This window comes from Alligator mississippiensis, chromosome 3 (genome assembly GCF_030867095.1).
Source record: "Alligator mississippiensis isolate rAllMis1 chromosome 3, rAllMis1, whole genome shotgun sequence".
Classification (NCBI taxonomy): domain Eukaryota; kingdom Metazoa; phylum Chordata; order Crocodylia; family Alligatoridae; genus Alligator; species Alligator mississippiensis.
In genome coordinates, this window is record NC_081826.1 from 2,060,226 (window position 1) to 2,078,309 (window position 18,084).

General features: G+C 59.8%; 3 non-coding genes across 3 annotated transcripts; 1 reads left to right on the forward strand and 2 right to left on the reverse strand.

Moving 5' to 3' along the window:
- Positions 1–4,691: 4,691 nt before the first annotated feature.
- On the reverse strand, positions 4,692–4,764 carry TRNAA-AGC (transfer RNA alanine (anticodon AGC)). Its single transcript has one exon. It is a non-coding gene; the product is annotated as a tRNA-Ala (tRNA).
- Positions 4,765–7,265: 2,501 nt separating this feature from the next.
- TRNAA-CGC (transfer RNA alanine (anticodon CGC)) lies at positions 7,266–7,338 on the reverse strand. The gene has a single exon. It is a non-coding gene; the product is annotated as a tRNA-Ala (tRNA).
- A 3,028-nt stretch (positions 7,339–10,366) lies between these two features.
- On the forward strand, positions 10,367–10,439 carry TRNAA-AGC (transfer RNA alanine (anticodon AGC)). The gene has a single exon. It is a non-coding gene; the product is annotated as a tRNA-Ala (tRNA).
- Positions 10,440–18,084: the final 7,645 nt, after the last annotated feature.

Sequence of the window (18,084 nt, forward strand, 5' to 3'; positions counted from 1 at the left end):
GCATCGATCCCACTACCTCTCGCATGCTAAGCAAGCGCTCTACCACTTGAGCTAATTCCCCAGTACATGGCAGTGATGTTACATTTGCTGGGACCCAGGACAGACTGAAAATTGGTGGACCAGCCCACAGGCAAAGGCACGTTCCCTCTGTGTGTGCCAGGGGGCTGCAGCTGGGCCCCCCACCCTCCATGGTGTGTCCAGGGTGGGCCCGCAGCACTGCAGGAAGGGTTGGGGCAGGGTTGCGTTTGGGGCCGGCTTTCAGTGGGGGGCATGAGCTCCTGCCCTGCTACCCGCCTGCCCCTCTGCCGGGCACTCTGGTCCTGTCCTGTCCCTGCAGTGATGGTCTTGGGAGCAGCCCACACATGGCAGGGAGTGGGAGAAGGAGTGGGGGCAGCACTGGGGTTGCCCATGGGGCTCCTGGGAGCAGACGGCCCCAGGAGGCTCCTGCCACCTGCAGAGAGCCCGGCGCCCACACCTCACCCCTGCCTCGGCTTAGCCGGAGGGGAGGAGGGTCACGCTGCCCTCCCTGGATGCCCATGGCCAGGATGCTCACCTGGGCCCTGCTACATGTGCTGCTTCAGGGAGCCTCTGATTGGCAGGGACCCCTGGGCCCAGGCCCTGCTCAGCCTCCACAAGAGAAGGCTGAGGGGGGATCAGGTAGCTGTCTATAAACTTACCAGTGGGGAAGGGAGAGACCCTGTTGCCCCGAGCACCTTCTGGAGTAAAAAGACATTACGGCCACAAGTTGTTTGAGACCAGGTTCAGGTTGGACATTACAAGACACTACTTCACAGTCAGGGCGGCTAGGACCTGGAACCAACTTCCAAGGGAAGTGGTGCTGGCTCCTGCCCTGGGGGTCTTTAAGAAGCGGCGCGACAATCACCTGGCTGGGGTCATTAGAGCCCAGTACTCTCTCCTGCCCCGGGCAGGGGGTTGGACTTGATGGTCTACTTAGGTCCCTTCTGCCCCTACATCTATGACTCTATGAATCCATAAAAGCAAATTCTTTCCTTTGCACTGGAGAGAAACCAGAGAGCTAAGGATTTCCTACATGAAGCGAGCCCATAGTCCTCCGCTCTCCCAGCTGAGCTATCAAAAGGAGATTGGGCTGTTGGTGCAAGTGTGACTCAAGGTGGCACGGTGCACTGTCCTCAGGTCTCACAGGCCTCCACCCCCAGGTGAGGGCAGGTTCTCTTTCACCTGTCCGGGGGCTGCAGCTGGGCCCCGCAGCCTCCTCCACACCTCTGGGGGGGCTCGCCCTTCCGCAGCAGCTGGCAACCACCAGCGCTTGCCTGGCCCAGTGGTGCAAGGGAGAACGTGTCTGATTACGAATCAGAAAATGCTACTTTCGAGTCCTTCCCAGCTCATTCCACCCTTTCTCCAAGCCAAGAGCTCTCCTGCGCCTGCTGCTTACTGTTGCTTCATTTCCACCGGGAGAACCACAGCCCCCGTGCAGCAAATCAGCCCCCCTGCCAGGCACAGAGGAACCTCCCTTTCACCCAGCCTGCATGTCAGCCGCAGCGGACAGAAATGCACAAACTAAAACACAAGCGCATCGATCCCACTACCTCTCGCATGCTAAGCAAGGGCTCTACCATCTCAGCTAGCAAAGATGAAGATTTATTAGGGACCTGGGCAAACAGAAAATTGGAGGACCCCCCCCAACCAGGTGAGAGCAGGTTCCCTCTGTGCCTGCCAGGGGGCTGCGGGTGGACCAGCCCAGCCCCCTTGGCACGTCCAGGGTGAGCCAGGGGGCACGAGCACTGCTGAGGTGAAGGTGGACCTGGCCTCAGCCCAGCCCCAGCACGCTTGCCTCCCCGCTTTGTGACAGGTGCTGAGGGCTGGAGCCTGAAAGTTGCAGGGCAGAGGGCATGGGCTTGCTGTGCTGCCAGCTACAGATGAGCTGAGAGCAAAAAGTTTCCCTCAAGTGACATAGGGATTTATATGAAGCAAAACTATTGACCTCCATCCTCGCAGCTCAGGTCTAGAAGGAAGATGAGATTGCGGGTTTGACTCCTACCAGGCTTGTACTGCCTTTTCTGTGAGGCCAAAGCTGTCTTGCACCTGCGGCTTACCGTTGCTTTTCTCACCCGGCTGCACCTCACTCCCATGCCCTTCTACCCCCTGCTCTGCCCTTGTCCAGCAAAACACATGAGAACGTGCCCTTTGGCCCAGCCTCCATTTCAGCCACAGCCGCAGCGCAGGCACGCCAGTGGAAAAGGGACCAGGTGGCACTGGAGAAATTGGGTATTGATCCCTTGACCTCTTCCATGTTGATCCTCGAGACAGAAGACAGCTCCAGATGTGTGGGGGCCCTGGGCAAAAAGACAATTGGAGGCTGCGGTGGGCCAGTAGGGGGCACTCCTGTGCGGAGGCACCTGCTGCATGGCACCGGCCTACAGCTGACCAACCACGTTCCTGTTGAACACCCGCACACCTGGGGTAACCGCTCCCACCACCCGGACTCCAGTCCCTGTTAGGACTCTGTGCAACGCGGTGCACACAGAGCCTGTCGGACCCTGATGGCAGGGGGCCCTGGACCCACGTGTTAATCTGCACCTGCCTGCATGCTCCCCAAACCCACTCCCCACAAGCCACAGCTCCACACAGCCACCCCGCTGCTGCCTCCGCCGATGCCGTAGGCATAGGGGGAAGCCGCTGCTCCTCCGGGCCTCCTGAAGAAAGATGAAGCCCAGCAAATGCAGGAATGGGGGCTGGAGGCTGGACCGCCAGGTGTGCACTCGCCCTTCACAAGCAGCGGGGGAAACACACGAGAGCATGGGTCAGTGGCGCGATGGATAACGCGTCTGACTACGAATCAGAAGATTGTAGGTTCGACTCCTTCCTGGCTTGTACGGACTGCTTTTCCCAAGCTGAGGGCTCTCTTCTGCCTGCCCTTCAGCTTGCTTTTGGCCCAGGCACCCCACAGCCCTCATGCCAGGGTAAGGCAAAAGTGCCCTTTGGCCCATTTCCCATTTGGAGCTGCAGCCCCCGAGCGGGCATGCCAGGAAAAAAGGCAACGCAAAGGACTGGAGAATGTGGGCATCGATCCCAGTACTGCTTGCATGCAAAGGAAGCGCTCGACCATCTGAGCTAATTCCCTGGCACACAAAGCTGTGGCTAGGCTTGCTGGGGCCCTCCCCACAGGCGAGTGCAAATTCCTGCTGCGTGCCAGGGGCGGTAGCTGGGCCCCTGAGCCTCCATGGTGTGTGCAGGGTGGGCCCGCAGCTCCGTGGGATGGGCCAGGTTGGGGCAGGGGCTGGGTTTGGGGCCGGCTTTTGGTGGGGGGCATGAGTTCCACCCCTGCTACCCGCCTGCCCCTCTGGTCCTGTCTAGTCCCATCAGCCCTGGTCTCGGGAGCAGCCCACACATGGCAGGGAGTGGGAGAGGGAGTGGGGGCAGCACTGGGGTTGCCCATGGGGCTCCTGGGAGCAGACGGCCACAGGAGGCCACTGCCGCCTGCAGAGAGCCTGGTGCCCACACCTCACCTCTGGCCCTGGCCTGCCCGGACGGGAGGAAGAGCACACTGCCCACCCTGGATGCCCATGGCCAGGATTCCCACCTGGGCCCTGCTACTCATGTGGTTCAGGGAGCCTCTGATGGGCAGGGAGCCCTGGGCCCAGCCCCGCGGGTCCATGTGTTAATCTCTTTCTACCTGCACGCTTCCCAGGCCGGTACCCTGTTCCATTGCTGCAGCCCAGCACTCCTCTGCCCCACTCCCTGCCAGCCCCAGCTCCCCTCACACCCACCCCTGCCCCACCGCCGCAGTCTCCTCTGTCCTCGTGCACAACGGCCAAAGAAGCGGGGCTCCCGAACAGCTGGAACGAGACGCTGCCAGCTCCGGTCCTGTCGGCAGGAAACTCAGGAGAAGTTCATCTTCACTCCAGGATGCCCCACCACCCAGCCCCCTGCCACCATCCCACCACCCCGCTGCCTCCAGTCACTGCTGCCCCCAGGCATAGGGGAGCCTCATCTGCTCCAGGCCTGCCGTTGAAAGATCAAGCCAAGGAAGGACTGGGGCAGGGACACCAGAAACCCACACAAGGACGGTCTGGCCAACGCTGCTGCCTCCGCCGCTGTGTGAAGGGTGTTGGGGACCTGCACCCCGCTGGAGCCGTCCAATGCTCCCCACTGATGGGGGTCTTCAGGAGCGCTTCTGGGCTGTGCTTCGCCCTGCTGAGCAGCTCCCCTCAGCCCCCCTCACCCCGCTCTCCTCCCTTCTCTCTCCCGGAGGTGTTCCCCTCGCGCTGGGCACGCAGCTCCTTCTATTCACTCCATGGCTCCGCCCCGAAGTCTTCCCGACAGGAGTGTTGCAGTCTTCAATCAGGTCCAGCATTGGGGGGAACTCCTCTCCCCGCCCCCAGGAAAGGGGCGTGACTGAACTCCTCTTGCTGTCTCCTGATTGGGGGATGGGATCTCCCAATCACAACAGCAAGATTTCAAGCCTGGGACTCAACCCAGGCTCCGAAAGGCAAGCCTGCTGCACACGTGTGGAGTCCTTCAGGGCTTGCTTCACCCATTCCCCAAACCCAGAGCTCTCATGTACCCCGTGCTTCCTGCTGCTTTTTACCCCTGGGGGAACCACATCCCCCATGCAGCCAATGCCCCTGCCAGGCACACAGGAGCCTGCCTTTCACCCAGCCCCGTCTCAGTCACAGCACAGGTCGGTCTGGACAAAAGGGAACAGGAGCTGGAGAATGCGGGCATTGATCCCGCTACCTCTCGCATGCTAAGCGAGCGCTCTACCATCTGAGCTAATTCCCCTGCTTGCAGGAAACATTAAGATTTATTGGTGCCCTGAGCAAACAGAAGATTAGAGGACCCACACCAGGCGTGGACACATTCCCTCTGCACCTGCCACGGGGCTGTGGGCGGGCCCGGCCAGCCTCCGCGGCAGGTTTGGGGCGAGCCAGGAGGAATGAGCACTGCTGAGTTGAAGGTGGACCTGGCCTCAGCCCGGCCCCTCCACCCAGCGGGTGTCATGCAGCTGGAGCTGCGGCCCCCCAGCACCAGGATGCCCCCACCAGGGAGCTCCCCGAAACACATCCCACCCCACTGCCTCTGCCACGACTGCCCCCAGGCATAGGGAGAGCCACCTCTGCTCCGAGCCCCCGCTGAGAGATCACACGATGGCAGCAAGGGGGCAGGGAGGCCACAAACCTGCACGAGGAGGGTCCCGCCAGCATGCCTGCCTCCCCGCTTTGTGACAGGTGCTGAGGGCTGCAGCCTGAAAGTCGCAGGGCAAAGGGGCACGGGCTTGCTGTGCTGCCAGCTACAGACTAGCTGAGAGCAAAAAGTTTCCTTCAAGCTAGAATCGAACAAGTGACATAAGGATTTTCATACAAAGCAAACCTACAGGCCTCCACTCCCCAGCTAAGCAATCAAAGGAAGATGAGTTTGCAGGTTCGACTGCTACCTGGCTTGTACTGCCTTCTTTGTGAGCCAAGAGCTCTCTTGCAGCTCCTGCTTCCCATTGCTTTTCTCACCCGGCTGCACCTCACTCCCATCCCCTTCTATCCCCTGCTCTGCCCTTGTCCAGCAAAACACCGAGAACATGCCCTTTGGCCCAGCCTCCATTGTAGCCACAGCTGCAGCGCAGGCTTAACGGTCCAAAAGGGACCAGGTGGCACCAGATAAATGGGGCATTGAGCCCTTGACCTCTTGCCTGCTCGACCATCAGAGGTACATGATCGAGACACAAGACAGCTCCAGGTGTGTGGGGGCCCTGGGCAAAAAGAGAATTGGAGGCTGTGGTGGGCCAGCTGGGGGTACTCCTGTGCTGAGACACCCGCCGCGCTGCACCGGACCAAAAGCCCCACTTGGACTGCCTCCCCTGGGGTGTCTGCAGCCGACCAACCACGGTCCTGGAGTACACCCGCACACCTGGACACTGGGTCAGGGCACATACTTTCCCTTGCACTGGAGAGAAACCAGAGAGCTAAGGAGCTTCTGCAAAAGCGAGCCCATAGTCCTCCGTTCTCCCAGCTGAGCTAGCAAAGGAAGATGGGGCTGTGGGCCCAAGGGGGACTCAAGGTGGGACGCAGCACTGGCCTCAGGTCTCACAGGCCTCCACCCCCAGGTGAGGGCAGGTTCCCCCTCCACTTGCCAAGGGTGCGGCTGGGCCCGGCTGGCCTCGTCAGCATGTCTGGGATGGGTACCACCAGCTGCTGGCAGGCCCAAAGTGATAGCTGTGCTAGTGGTGCAATGGGTAACGCATCCGGTTCTGAATCGGAGTATCGTAGATTCGACTCCTTCATGGCTCGTATCACTGCTCTTGCAAGCCAAGAGCTCTCTTGCGCCTGCCACTGATAGTTGCTTTTTCTCCTGGGCGCACCACGGCCCTCATGCAATAAAACAGCACCCCTGCCTGGCACAGAGGAACGTGCCCTTTCACCCAGGCCCGTTTCAGCTGGAGCACAGCCAGGCCAGGAGAAAAGATAGCACGCGCTGGAGAACGCAGGCATCAATCCCATGACCTCTTATATACTAAGCAAGCACGTTACCATCTGAGATAATTCCTCTGCGTTCAGAAGGGGATTAAAACTTATAGGGGCCCTGGGCAAACAGAAAATTGGAAGACCCCACCAGGTGAGGGCACTTTCCCTCTGCACCTGCCGGGGGCTGTGCCTGCCCAGCATCCTTCACACATCCAGGGCGAGCGAGGGGGCACGAGCATCACTGAGGTGAAGGTGAAGGTGGACCCAGCCTCAGCCCGGCCCCTCCACCCAGACGGGGTCATGCAGCTGGAGCTGCGGCCCCGCAGGTATGGCCAATTGCAGACTGGCGGAAAGCAAACACTTTCCCTTGCACTGGAGAGAAACCAGAGAGCTAAGGAGTTTCTGCAAAAACAAGCCCATAGTCCTCCGCTCTCCCAGCTGAGCTATCAAAGGAAGATGGGGCTGTGGGCCCAAGGGTGACTCAGGGCGGGACGCAGCACTGGCCGCAGGTCTCGCAGGCCTCCACCCCCAGGTGAGGGCAGGTTCTCCTGCACCTGCCAGGGGTGCGGCTGGGCCGCCCAGTCTGCTCGGTGCATCTGGGGCAGGCTTCACCGGCAGCTGGCAACCCCCAAAGGATGCCTGGGCCAGGGGCATAATGGATAACTTCTTTCTCGCTCATGCAACCCTGCTTAATTTTTCACCTGGGCCCACAACAGCCCTCTTGCAGCAAAGCAGGTGCCCAGCAGGCACAGAGGAACGTGCCCTTTAGCCCAGCCTCCATTGCAGCTGCGGCGCAGGCATGCCAGGGCAGAAGACAGCACAAAACACTGGAGAATGTGGGCATCGATCCCACTACCTCTCGCATGCGAAGCAAGCGCTCTACCATCTGAGCTAATTCCCCTGCAAGTAACATCTGCTTAAGATTTTTTGTGGCTCTGAACAAAAACAAAATTGGAGGACCCCCCCCCCCCCCCCAGATGAGGGCAGGTTTCCTCTGCACCTGAAGTAAAGGGGGCCCGAGCACCAGCCTGGCTCCTCCACCCAGTGGGTTGTCACACTGAATGAGCTACAGGCCCCCAGCACCGGAGGATGGATGAGATCGCACCATCCTGTCCCTGCAGCGCTGGTGCTGACGCCGTGCTCTACGCGCACCCACCTGCGCCCCCATGAACCCGCCAGGAGGGAAAGGGAGTGCTGAGCTCCAGGAGAGCACCTGGAAGTGGGATCACCCTTCAGCAGCAGCTGGTTATTGCAGCCTGGGCCTCGGCCAATGGCAAAATGGCTATCACATCTGAAGTGAGGTCAGAAGTTTGTAGGTTTGACTCCTGGTTCTTAGCTCCTGCTTTATGAGCGAAGAGCTCTGCTTGCCATTGCTTTCTTCGCCCTGCTGCACCGCACCCCTCCGGCAGCAAAACAGGCCCGCTGCAAGGCACAGAGCAAGGGGCCCTTTACCAGCCTCCATTTCGGCACTGCACGCTCAGCACGGGCATGGCGGGACAAAAGGCAACGCGACGTGCTGGAGAGCGCAGGCATTGACCGCGCTGCTTCTCAGATGCTGAGTAAGCACACGAGCATCTGAGCTAACTCCCCAGAGAGGAAGGATGCTCGAGACTTGAGTGCTTTCCAAAAAGCCTCCCGGAGGAAGAGGGAGTGACATGGGTTCATTCGAGGCAGGTCCTGTCAGATCAACCTGGTGGCCTTCTATGACCAGGTCACCAAATCCCTGGACACAGGTGTTGCGGTGGATGTAGTCTTTCTGGACTTTAGGAAGGCCTTAGACATTGTTTCTCACCCTATTCTCATTAAATAACTAATGAGCTGGGAGAGCGGAGGACTATGGGCTTGTTTTTGCAGAAACTCCTTAGCTCTCTGGTTTCTCTCCAGTGCAAGGGAAAGTGTTTGCTTTCCGCCAGTCTGCAATTGGCCATACCTGCGGGGCCGCAGCTCCAGCTGCATGACCCCGTCTGGGTGGAGGGGCCGGGCTGAGGCTGGGTCCACCTTCACCTTCACCTCAGTGATGCTCGTGCCCCCTCGCTCGCCCTGGATGTGTGAAGGATGCTGGGCAGGCACAGCCCCCGGCAGGTGCAGAGGGAAAGTGCCCTCACCTGGTGGGGTCTTCCAATTTTCTGTTTGCCCAGGGCCCCTATAAGTTTTAATCCCCTTCTGAACGCAGAGGAATTATCTCAGATGGTAACGTGCTTGCTTAGTATATAAGAGGTCATGGGATTGATGCCTGCGTTCTCCAGCGCGTGCTATCTTTTCTCCTGGCCTGGCTGTGCTCCAGCTGAAACGGGCCTGGGTGAAAGGGCACGTTCCTCTGTGCCAGGCAGGGGTGCTGTTTTATTGCATGAGGGCCGTGGTGCGCCCAGGAGAAAAAGCAACTATCAGTGGCAGGCGCAAGAGAGCTCTTGGCTTGCAAGAGCAGTGATACGAGCCATGAAGGAGTCGAATCTACGATACTCCGATTCAGAACCGGATGCGTTACCCATTGCACCACTAGCACAGCTATCACTTTGGGCCTGCCAGCAGCTGGTGGTACCCATCCCAGACATGCTGACGAGGCCAGCCGGGCCCAGCTGCACCCTTGGCAAGTGGAGGGGGAACCTGCCCTCACCTGGGGGTGGAGGCCTGTGAGACCTGAGGCCAGTGCTGCGTCCCACCTTGAGTCCCCCTTGGGCCCACAGCCCCATCTTCCTTTGCTAGCTCAGCTGGGAGAACGGAGGACTATGGGCTCGCTTTTGCAGAAGCTCCTTAGCTCTCTGGTTTCTCTCCAGTGCAAGGGAAAGTATGTGCCCTGACCCAGTGTCCAGGTGTGCGGGTGTACTCCAGGACCGTGGTTGGTCGGCTGCAGACACCCCAGGGGAGGCAGTCCAAGTGGGGCTTTTGGTCCGGTGCAGCGCGGCGGGTGTCTCAGCACAGGAGTACCCCCAGCTGGCCCACCACAGCCTCCAATTCTCTTTTTGCCCAGGGCCCCCACACACCTGGAGCTGTCTTGTGTCTCGATCATGTACCTCTGATGGTCGAGCAGGCAAGAGGTCAAGGGCTCAATGCCCCATTTATCTGGTGCCACCTGGTCCCTTTTGGACCGTTAAGCCTGCGCTGCAGCTGTGGCTACAATGGAGGCTGGGCCAAAGGGCATGTTCTCGGTGTTTTGCTGGACAAGGGCAGAGCAGGGGATAGAAGGGGATGGGAGTGAGGTGCAGCCGGGTGAGAAAAGCAATGGGAAGCAGGAGCTGCAAGAGAGCTCTTGGCTCACAAAGAAGGCAGTACAAGCCAGGTAGCAGTCGAACCTGCAAACTCATCTTCCTTTGATTGCTTAGCTGGGGAGTGGAGGCCTGTAGGTTTGCTTTGTATGAAAATCCTTATGTCACTTGTTCGATTCTAGCTTGAAGGAAACTTTTTGCTCTCAGCTAGTCTGTAGCTGGCAGCACAGCAAGCCCGTGCCCCTTTGCCCTGCGACTTTCAGGCTGCAGCCCTCAGCACCTGTCACAAAGCGGGGAGGCAGGCATGCTGGCGGGACCCTCCTCGTGCAGGTTTGTGGCCTCCCTGCCCCCTTGCTGCCATCGTGTGATCTCTCAGCGGGGGCTCGGAGCAGAGGTGGCTCTCCCTATGCCTGGGGGCAGTCGTGGCAGAGGCAGTGGGGTGGGATGTGTTTCGGGGAGCTCCCTGGTGGGGGCATCCTGGTGCTGGGGGGCCGCAGCTCCAGCTGCATGACACCCGCTGGGTGGAGGGGCCGGGCTGAGGCCAGGTCCACCTTCAACTCAGCAGTGCTCATGCCTCCTGGCTCGCCCCAAACCTGCCGCGGAGGCTGGCCGGGCCCGCCCACAGCCCCGTGGCAGGTGCAGAGGGAATGTGTCCACGCCTGGTGTGGGTCCTCTAATCTTCTGTTTGCTCAGGGCACCAATAAATCTTAATGCTTCCTGCAAGCAGGGGAATTAGCTCAGATGGTAGAGTGCTCGCTTAGCATGCGAGAGGTAGCGGGATCAATGCCCGCATTCTCCAGCTCCTGTTCCCTTTTGTCCAGACCGACCTGTGCTGTGACTGAGACGGGGCTGGGTGAAAGGCAGGCTCCTGTGTGCCTGGCAGGGGCATTGGCTGCATGGGGGATGTGGTTCCCCCAGGGGTAAAAAGCAGCAGGAAGCATAGGGTACATGGGAGCTCTGGGTTTGGGGAATGGGTGAAGCAAGCCCTGAAGGACTCCACACGTGTGCAGCAGGCTTGCCTTCCGGAGCCTGGGTTGAGTCCCAGGCTTGAAATCTTGCTGTTGTGATTGGGAGATCCCATCCCCCAATCAGGAGACAGCAAGAGGAGTTCAGTCACGCCCCTTTCCTGGGGGCGGGGAGAGGAGTTCCCCCCAATGCTGGACCTGATTGAAGACTGCAACACTCCTGTCGGGAAGACTTCGGGGCGGAGCCATGGAGCGAATAGAAGGAGCTGCGCCCAGCACGAGGGGAACACCTCTGGGAGAGAGAAGGGAGAAGAGCAGGGTGAGGGGGGCTGAGGGGAGCTGCTCAGCAGGGCGAAGCACAGCCCAGAAGCGCTCCTGAAGACCCCCATCAGTGGGGAGCATTGGACGGCTCCAGCGGGGTGCAGGTCCCCAACACCCTTCACACAGCGGCGGAGGCAGCAGCGTTGGCCAGACCGTCCTTGTGTGGGTTTCTGGTGTCCCTGCCCCAGTCCTTCCTTGGCTTGATCTTTCAACGGCAGGCCTGGAGCAGATGAGGCACCCCTATGCCTGGGGGCAGCAGTGACTGGAGGCAGCGGGGTGGTGGGATGGTGGCAGGGGGCTGGGTGGTGGGGCATCCTGGAGTGAAGATGAACTTCTCCTGAGTTTCCTGCCGACAGGACCGGAGCTGGCAGCGTCTCGTTCCAGCTGTTCGGGAGCCCCGCTTCTTTGGCCGTTGTGCACGAGGACAGAGGAGACTGAGGCGGTGGGGCAGGGGTGGGTGTGAGGGGAGCTGGGGCTGGCGGGGAGTGGGGCAGAGGAGTGCTGGGCTGCAGCAATGGAACAGGGTACCGGCCTGGGAAGCGTGCAGGTAGAAAGAGATTAACACATGGACCCGCGGGGCTGGGCCCAGGGCTCCCTGCCCATCAGAGGCTCCCTGAACCACATGAGTAGCAGGGCCCAGGTGGGAATCCTGGCCATGGGCATCCAGGGTGGGCAGTGTGCTCTTCCTCCTGTCCGGGCAGGCCAGGGCCAGAGGTGAGGTGTGGGCACCAGGCTCTCTGCAGGCGGCAGTGGCCTCCTGTGGCCGTCTGCTCCCAGGAGCCCCATGGGCAACCCCAGTGCTGCCCCCACTCCCTCTCCCACTCCCTGCCATGTGTGGGCTGCTCCCGAGACCAGGGCTGATGGGACTAGACAGGACCAGAGGGGCAGGCGGGTAGCAGGGGTGGAACTCATGCCCCCCACCAAAAGCCGGCCCCAAACCCAGCCCCTGCCCCAACCTGGCCCATCCCACGGAGCTGCGGGCCCACCCTGCACACACCATGGAGGCTCAGGGGCCCAGCTACCGCCCCTGGCACGCAGCAGGAATTTGCACTCGCCTGTGGGGAGGGCCCCAGCAAGCCTAGCCACAGCTTTGTGTGCCAGGGAATTAGCTCAGATGGTCGAGCGCTTCCTTTGCATGCAAGCAGTACTGGGATCGATGCCCACATTCTCCAGTCCTTTGCGTTGCCTTTTTTCCTGGCATGCCCGCTCGGGGGCTGCAGCTCCAAATGGGAAATGGGCCAAAGGGCACTTTTGCCTTACCCTGGCATGAGGGCTGTGGGGTGCCTGGGCCAAAAGCAAGCTGAAGGGCAGGCAGAAGAGAGCCCTCAGCTTGGGAAAAGCAGTCCGTACAAGCCAGGAAGGAGTCGAACCTACAATCTTCTGATTCGTAGTCAGACGCGTTATCCATCGCGCCACTGACCCATGCTCTCGTGTGTTTCCCCCGCTGCTTGTGAAGGGCGAGTGCACACCTGGCGGTCCAGCCTCCAGCCCCCATTCCTGCATTTGCTGGGCTTCATCTTTCTTCAGGAGGCCCGGAGGAGCAGCGGCTTCCCCCTATGCCTACGGCATCGGCGGAGGCAGCAGCGGGGTGGCTGTGTGGAGCTGTGGCTTGTGGGGAGTGGGTTTGGGGAGCATGCAGGCAGGTGCAGATTAACACGTGGGTCCAGGGCCCCCTGCCATCAGGGTCCGACAGGCTCTGTGTGCACCGCGTTGCACAGAGTCCTAACAGAGACTGGAGTCCGGGTGGTGGGAGCGGTTACCCCAGGTGTGCGGGTGTTCAACAGGAACGTGGTTGGTCAGCTGTAGGCCGGTGCCATGCAGCAGGTGCCTCCGCACAGGAGTGCCCCCTACTGGCCCACCGCAGCCTCCAATTGTCTTTTTGCCCAGGGCCCCCACACATCTGGAGCTGTCTTCTGTCTCGAGGATCAACATGGAAGAGGTCAAGGGATCAATACCCAATTTCTCCAGTGCCACCTGGTCCCTTTTCCACTGGCGTGCCTGCGCTGCGGCTGTGGCTGAAATGGAGGCTGGGCCAAAGGGCACGTTCTCATGTGTTTTGCTGGACAAGGGCAGAGCAGGGGGTAGAAGGGCATGGGAGTGAGGTGCAGCCGGGTGAGAAAAGCAACGGTAAGCCGCAGGTGCAAGACAGCTTTGGCCTCACAGAAAAGGCAGTACAAGCCTGGTAGGAGTCAAACCCGCAATCTCATCTTCCTTCTAGACCTGAGCTGCGAGGATGGAGGTCAATAGTTTTGCTTCATATAAATCCCTATGTCACTTGAGGGAAACTTTTTGCTCTCAGCTCATCTGTAGCTGGCAGCACAGCAAGCCCATGCCCTCTGCCCTGCAACTTTCAGGCTCCAGCCCTCAGCACCTGTCACAAAGCGGGGAGGCAAGCGTGCTGGGGCTGGGCTGAGGCCAGGTCCACCTTCACCTCAGCAGTGCTCGTGCCCCCTGGCTCACCCTGGACGTGCCAAGGGGGCTGGGCTGGTCCACCCGCAGCCCCCTGGCAGGCACAGAGGGAACCTGCTCTCACCTGGTTGGGGGGGGTCCTCCAATTTTCTGTTTGCCCAGGTCCCTAATAAATCTTCATCTTTGCTAGCTGAGATGGTAGAGCCCTTGCTTAGCATGCGAGAGGTAGTGGGATCGATGCGCTTGTGTTTTAGTTTGTGCATTTCTGTCCGCTGCGGCTGACATGCAGGCTGGGTGAAAGGGAGGTTCCTCTGTGCCTGGCAGGGGGGCTGATTTGCTGCACGGGGGCTGTGGTTCTCCCGGTGGAAATGAAGCAACAGTAAGCAGCAGGCGCAGGAGAGCTCTTGGCTTGGAGAAAGGGTGGAATGAGCTGGGAAGGACTCGAAAGTAGCATTTTCTGATTCGTAATCAGACACGTTCTCCCTTGCACCACTGGGCCAGGCAAGCGCTGGGGGTTGCCAGCTGCTGCGGAAGGGCGAGCCCCCCCAGAGGTGTGGAGGAGGCTGCGGGGCCCAGCTGCAGCCCCCGGACAGGTGAAAGAGAACCTGCCCTCACCTGGGGGTGGAGGCCTGTGAGACCTGAGGACAGTGCACCGTGCCACCTTGAGTCACACTTGCACCAACAGCCCAATCTCCTTTTGATAGCTCAGCTGGGAGAGCGGAGGACTATGGGCTCGCTTCATGTAGGAAATCCTTAGCTCTCTGGTTTCTCTCCAGTGCAAAGGAAAGAATTTGCTTTTATGGATTCATAGAGTCATAGATGTAGGGGCAGAAGGGACCTAAGTAGACCATCAAGTCCAACCCCCTGCCCGGGGCAGGAGAGAGTACTGGGCTCTAATGACCCCAGCCAGGTGATTGTCGCGCCGCTTCTTAAAGACCCCCAGGGCAGGAGCCAGCACCACTTCCCTTGGAAGTTGGTTCCAGGTCCTAGCCGCCCTGACTGTGAAGTAGTGTCTTGTAATGTCCAACCTGAACCTGCTCTCAAACAACTTGTGGCCGTAATGTCTTTTTACTCCAGAAGGTGCTCGGGGCAACAGGGTCTCTCCCTTCCCCACTGGTAAGTTTATAGACAGCTACCTGATCCCCCCTCAGCCTTCTCTTGTGGAGGCTGAGCAGGGCCCGGGCCCAGGGGTCCCTGCCAATCAGAGGCTCCCTGAAGCAGCACATGTAGCAGGGCCCAGGTGAGCATCCTGGCCATGGGCATCCAGGGTGGGCAGCGTGACCCTCCTCCCCTCCGGCTAAGCCGAGGCAGGGGTGAGGTGTGGGCGCCGGGCTCTCTGCAGGTGGCAGGAGCCTCCTGGGGCCGTCTGCTCCCAGGAGCCCCATGGGCAACCCCAGTGCTGCCCCCACTCCTTCTCCCACTCCCTGCCATGTGTGGGCTGCTCCCAAGACCATCACTGCAGGGACAGGACAGGACCAGAGTGCCCGGCAGAGGGGCAGGCGGGTAGCAGGGCAGGAGCTCATGCCCCCCACTGAAAGCCGGCCCCAAACGCAACCCTGCCCCAACCCTTCCTGCAGTGCTGCGGGCCCACCCTGGACACACCATGGAGGGTGGGGGGCCCAGCTGCAGCCCCCTGGCACACACAGAGGGAACGTGCCTTTGCCTGTGGGCTGGTCCACCAATTTTCAGTCTGTCCTGGGTCCCAGCAAATGTAACACCACTGACACGTGCTGGGGAATTAGCTCAAGTGGTAGAGCGCTTGCTTAGCATGCGAGAGGTAGTGGGATCGATGCCTGCATTCTCCATGTTTTTGTGTTGCCTGTTGTCCTGGCATGCCAGCTTGGTGGCTGCAGCTCCTAATGGGGCTGTGCCAAAGGGCACCTTCCTCTGACCCTGACGCTTAGTGTCACCGACCGATCACATACAGCTCCTGCAAAGTCCAGGAACGCGGTTGGCCAGATGGAGACACCCCAGGGGAGACACTCCAAGAGGTGTCTTTGGTCCGGTGCAGCGCGGCGGCTGTCTCAGCACAGGAGCGCCCCCTGCTGGCCCACCACAGCCTCCAGTTCTCTTTTTGCCCAGGGCCCCCGCACATCTGGAGTTTTTCCATGTCCAGATGATGTACCTCAGATGGTCGAGCATGCATTTTGCATACAAGTGGTCAAGGGATCAATGCCCCATTTCTCCAGCGCCGCCTGGTCCCTTTTCCACCGGCACGCCTGCACTGCCGCTGTGGTTGAAATGGAGGCTGGCCAAAGGGCACGTTCTCATGCGTTTGCTGGACAAGGGCAGAGCAGGGTGAAGGAAAGTTTTTGCTCTCAGCTAGGCTGTAGTTGGAAGCACAGCAAGGCTCTGACCAGCAGCACCTGCGGCAGGGGAATTAGCTCTGCCTCGGAGCTGCAGAGAAGGACACTCCCCAACCTATAGCTGTGCTGGGGTTCCTCCTTCCCAGGTGGAGTACCTTACATTTCTCTTTATTAAATCATACCCTATTTCTCTCTGCCCATTGAGCCAACCTGTCCAGGTCGGCCTGAATCTGCTCCCTGCCCTCCGGTGCACTAACTTTGCCCCATAACTTGGTATCTTCAGTGAACTTGGAGAGGGTGCTCTCCATGCCCTCGTCCAAATCACTGATGAAGATATTGAATAACACCGGTCCAAGGACCAAAACCTGCGGGACCCCACTGCCCCCCTGCCTCCAGGCCGAGAAGGATCCCTCCACCACCGCTCTCTGGTGCGGTCCCTGAGCCAGTTGGCCACCCACCTGACCGTGTAGGCGTCCACCCCACAGTCTGCTAGCTTCCCAGTGAGGATAGGGTGCGAAACTGTGTCGAAGGCCTTCCTAAAGTCCAGGAAGATGACATCAGCCTTGGCTCCCGCGTCCAGGCAGGGTGTGACCTGGTCATAGAAGGCTACAAGGTTTGTCAGGCAGGATCTACCTGTGACAAACCGGTGTTGGTTTCCCCTCAGCATCGTTTCCCCTGCCAGGCCTACACAAATGTGCTCTTTGATTGTTTTCTCCAGCAATTTCCCAGGAATAGAGGTAAGACTGGCTGGTCTAAAGTTACCCGGCTCATCCTTTCTCCCTTTCTTGAACATGGGCGCCACCTTGGCCCTTCCCCAGTCCTCAGGGACCTGGCCGGAGCACCACGAGTGCTCGAACAGCCATGCCAGCAGCTCAGCTATGACACCGGCCAATTCTTTCAGCAGCTGTGGATGGAGGTCATCCTGGCCTGCTGACCTGTACCCATCCAGCTCTTCCAGGAGCCCCTCCACTATTTCAGAACTGACCGTAGGCGGACTGGTGCCCTGTGGACATCCGTCAGTGATCGAGGTGGGGGAATTGGCTTGGTCGGTACTTAGAAATACTGAAGCGAAGAACTCATTGAAGAGCTCTGCTTTTTTCCCCGCGTCAACCACCAGCTGTCCTGGTTTGTCCTGCAGGGGCCCCATGTTGCTCTGAGCTTTCCTTTTGCCCGCTATATACCTGAAGAAGGACTTTTTATTGTCCTTGATTGTTGAAGCCAGCCTGAGCTCAAGCCCCGGGGCCTTGGCCTGTCTAACTGATTCCCTGCAATAGCGCACCAGGGAGATATATTCCTCCTTGGTGGCTGTTCCCTGCTTCCATCGCCTATACATCTCCTTCTTTGCCCCCAGACTCTCCCGGACTTTCCTGTTCAGCCAAGGGGGCTTTTTTGCCCCCTTACCTCCCTTCCTACGTAATGGGATAGACTCCTTTTGAGCCCCAAGGATCACTCCCTTGAGATACCTCCAGCCCTCCTGAACCCCCACATGCTCCATGTTCCTGAGTTGCATCCCCTCACTAACTAGCCTTCTGAGCTTGCTAAAGTTGGCCCTTCTGAAGTCCAACACCTTAGCCCCACTAGTGACTTTACCCACCTTTCCCTGGATAGTGAACTCGACCAAGTGATGGTCACTATGTCCCAGGCTACCATGAACTATCAGGTGCCCCACGAGATCATCTCAAAATGGGGGCTGTGCCAAAGGGCACCTTCCTCTGATCCTGGCATGAGGGCTGTGGGGTGCCTGGGTCAAAAGCAACCTGAAGGGGCAGGCAGAAAAGAGCCCTCGGCTCTGAATGGGCAGTTAGTGAAAGTAAAGCAGGATTTGAACCAACAAGCTCTTAACTCACAGTCAGATGCGCTATCCATTGCGCCACTGGCACAAACTTACGTGTGCTCCCCCAGCTGATGGTGAAGGGCGAGCCCACACCTGGCGGTCCAGCCTCCCTTCCCCGTTCCTGCATGTGCAGGGCTTCGTCTTTCAGCAGGGGGCCCGGAGGAGCGACGGCTTCCCCCTATGCCTGGGGGCAGCCCTGGAGGCAGCAGCGGGGTGGGATGTGCGGCAGGTAGTGCCGTTGTGGGGCAATCCTGGAGTGAAGCCAAAAATCTCCTGGGTTTGCTGCTGACAGGCCCGGACCTGGCAGGCATCTCGTTCCAGTTATTCTGGAGTCCGTCTTCTTCATTTGTTGTGAGTGAGGGCAGAGATGACCATGGCGGTGGGGGCAGCGGGTGGGTGCCAGGGGAGCTGGGGCTGGCGGGGAGAGGGAATTGGGCGTTTTGGCCTGGGGCAATGGGAGTGGGGGCCGTGGGTCTGGGGAGCGTGCAGGCAGGTACAGATTAACAAACGGGCCCACAGGGCCCCTGCCATGAGGGGTCTACAGGGTCTGTGTGCGCCGGGTGGCACAGCGCCCGAACAGAGACTGGAGTCCGGGTGGTGGCAGCAGTT